Below are 3,690 nucleotides of genomic sequence, written 5' to 3' on the forward strand. Positions count from 1 at the left end.
CCGGCCTATGGGCGCCGGGGGGGGGGGGGGGGGGGGGGTTTCTCTATGCCAATGTAAAATGCTCTTTTTATGAAATCCTGCTACAAGGCAGGCGCAAGTATTGTAACTATTAAAAACATATTCGGTCTGCACATCCTGACTCCTGTACTTCATTATTGTGATGTTATAAATGTGGTGATGGGAATGGAGGGGCCATAAACCTTTGAAGTGCGGTGTCGCAGCTGTGCACAGCAACCAATCGGGTACAGTTGAGTTAAAAATGAGAGAAGCTGATTGGTTGCTCCAGATTCCTTTTTTTTGGTTAAAGAAGAACTATGGGGTTAAGGCTTTTCTCCATAGTTCTCCTTAAGGGTAACGGGAGGACACAAACTAGTGTCCTCCCGTCACCCTAAGGCCTGGTTCACACCTGTACGTTTTTGTAGCGCGTTCAACGCTCTACAAAACGCGCAAACATGAAAATCCCATTGTTTCCTATGGGTCTGGTTCACACCTTGCGCATTACAGCCCGTCTGAATGCGCTACAAAACGGCCTACGCCTGAAAAGGTACATGAGCTTTGCTGCATTTTTTGGGATACAGCCAAGTAGCCCTCGGAAACGTGCATTTGTCATGTGTTTTTTTTTTTTTTGTTTTTTTTTTCCAGCGAATCGCGATAACGTGCATCACAACGTGCATATTTGATGCGCCTAGGTGTGAACAGAGCCTAAGCCCAGTATACCGCGAGCTGTAGCTCGCGGTATACTGAGACACTGAAGCGGATCCTGACAATTATGTCATCTGCCCAGCTGTGTGACTGACAGCTGGCTCTGCCTATCGAGGCAGAGCCAGCTGTACACGTCCCCTCCCCATCTGTTCCGCCACTCAGCGCTGGCGGATCGGGGAGGGGGGAATCCAGCCCCTCCCATGTCACGGCAGAGAGCCGTGACAGGATCGAGAGGTGAGCAAACGCCGGTATGTGTTCGCTCACCTCCCAATCTACTGAGCCGACCTGTGACAGTCTCATTGTCACAGGTCGGCTAGAACTATGAGGAGTGAAAAGCACTCACCTCATAGTTCTCCAACTTCAAATTCTGTCCCAGTTTTGATAAATTCGCCTCAATGTACCGTATTTGCCGGCGTATAAGACGGGGTTTGAGACCCAAAAAAATCGGGGGTCGTCTTATACGCCGGGTATACTTCAGTAATGTAGCTTCGGCTACATACAGTATACCGCGCTGAGCCAATCACGGCAGGCTTTGTATTCAGTAAATACAGGCTTTGTATTGAATACAAACTATTTTTACACAAAGTGGGGGGTCGTCTTATACGCCGGCAAATACGGTATCTTATTTGTGTATCACTTGGCTGTAGATCCTCATCTCTGAATTGGTGCTGACACTGTCTTGCCTTCTGGAGGGGGGCTACTTGTGTTCCCCATGGTCCCTGTGTGTTGTAAACACACAGGGACCATGGGGACTACTACAACCTCATGTTTAGTCATTTATATTGAGCTTGTAGTCCATCACAGGAGTGAGCTTGGAGCGGTGACTACTTTATAACACCCATGGGGAACTATAGTAGCCCTCCTCCAGAAAAAAGGACAGTGGCGGCACCAATTCAGAGATGATTTGAGGCTCTACAGCCGAGTGATACACAAATAAGACATGTTTTTGTTTAGTATCTCTATAACTGCACTCGGTTATAAACCTGCATGCATTCTCAGCAGCAGAGGATATAAAACTATGCAGGTGGATATACATAAACATGAGATGTCACAAAGGAGCAGGACTCATTTAGGGTTGTTGCTTGGAACTGTAGATGGAGGCCGATCTCAGCAATATACTGAGGGGTGCTGGACTCAGTGTGCACAGTTCTCCCATCAGCAAATGCTACTCGGAAAATAAAAACAGAATAAACAAAAATAGAACACTGCAGTTGGAGCTGAGAAGCCCAAAAGATGTGAGTATCCCTAAGAATACGAAGGCCAGGAGAAAGTGGCATCCATACTAACTATGGTGGGCTACTTTGCTCAGGTTACCCCCCCCCCCTTCCTTCTATACAACATAGATGGCATGACCTTGTGTCATTGCCCTAAGTTTTATCCACTGCAGACTGTCATTACCTCGACAGATTGGATTTTAAGATTTTCCTTGATCTTGCAAAGTGCCCTGAAATGGTATCAACTCTTGCAGTGGGGCTAACCCAGCACTGCAAGGGTTAACTGCTTGTTTCTGCCTAGGGTAAAAAAAGTTATACTCTCCTGATCCTCAGAGGTGGCTTGTGCTTACACCGGTCCCTAGAGCATGTCTCCCCCCTCTTCTGACCATTGCTGCAAGCGACAGGATAAAGGGATCGCTGCTGACTTGGGTGGGTAGAATTTTTTTTTTCTTTAACCTGAGGCAAACCCTTGCAGTGCCACTGTTTTCTGCTCGGCTTGGGCCGTATCTTCATCCATTTTGATTGGCTGGGGGGAAATGATGTAACTCCAGCACAGTGAATTACAGACAGGTAAGTTTGTTGCAGAAGAGACGTAACATGTCTGCCGGCTCACAATATTTAGGTTTAGTTTCATTTTAAATTTGCATCCCGTTCAATCGCTGACCATTTTTGGCTGCAGGAGGCTTAACAGACAGTTGGCTGGTAATCCTCCGAGGGATTAGTGATTAGGAAATCTGCTGTATTCGACATCTCCCTCAAAATACCCCCCCATCATGATATTTCAAATATCTTCATTTATTTAAAAAGGGGTAAAATCTAAATTTGATTTATGACTCGGGCCGTTATGGTGTGGTCAGTCAATCAAAGATCGGGTCGGTGCCGATGGGCTTTGCTCAATTGGAGAAGTCCCTGAGCAGAACAAACGTGGTCATTCTCCTGGTCCCCATCCTTGTCTCACACAGTGATTTACAAAGTATCGAGACCAATGGATATGTACAACAGCCAAGCAAATAGAATTTCTGGGACCCCCCCCCCCCCTTTCTCCCAAATAATTTGTTCACATTGTTTAAATACAACTGCAGGTGCATGAAAACAAAAGGTGGGCGAGGTGGGCAAAGTCAGTTCCTTTTTTATTTTCTTTCTAAAGCAGCCACAGCCCAAGTATGAAAGCCTCTCCTCTGCCAGCATACTGTAGTGGGAACTTTGCTCTATGCATGGAAGCAGTGGTCTCTCTGCAAAGGTCCAACAAATCACCTGCTGAGTCAGGTCTACAGTTACACTTTTGTAGACACCCCGGGAACTCGGCACAGGGATGATGGGAACTCATAATGGGCACAGCAGCTGTACAGACCTGGTAACTTGGCACAGGGATGGTGGGGGCCCCTCATAATGGGCACAGCAGGTGTACAGACCTGGGAACTCAGCACAGGGATGGAGGGAGCCCCTCATAATGGGCACAGCAGGCTACAGACCCGGGAGCTCTGCACAGGGATGGTGGGAGCCCCTCATAATGGGCACAGCAGGCTACAGACCCGGGAGCTCAGCACAGGGATGGTGGGAGCACCTCATAATGGGCGCAGCGGGTGTACAGACCCGGGAACTCAGCACAGGGATGGTGGGAGCCCCTCATAATGGGCACAGCAGGAGCACAGACTCGGGAACTCGGCACAGGGATGGTGGGAGCCCCTCATAATGGGAGCCCCTCATAATGGGCACAGCAGGTGTACAGACCCAGGAACTCAGCACAGGGATGGTGGGAGCCCCTCATAATGGG

Source organism: Nanorana parkeri, unplaced genomic scaffold (genome assembly GCF_000935625.1).
Source record: "Nanorana parkeri isolate BGI_ZX_2015 unplaced genomic scaffold, ASM93562v1 scaffold126, whole genome shotgun sequence".
Lineage (NCBI taxonomy): Eukaryota > Metazoa > Chordata > Amphibia > Anura > Dicroglossidae > Nanorana > Nanorana parkeri.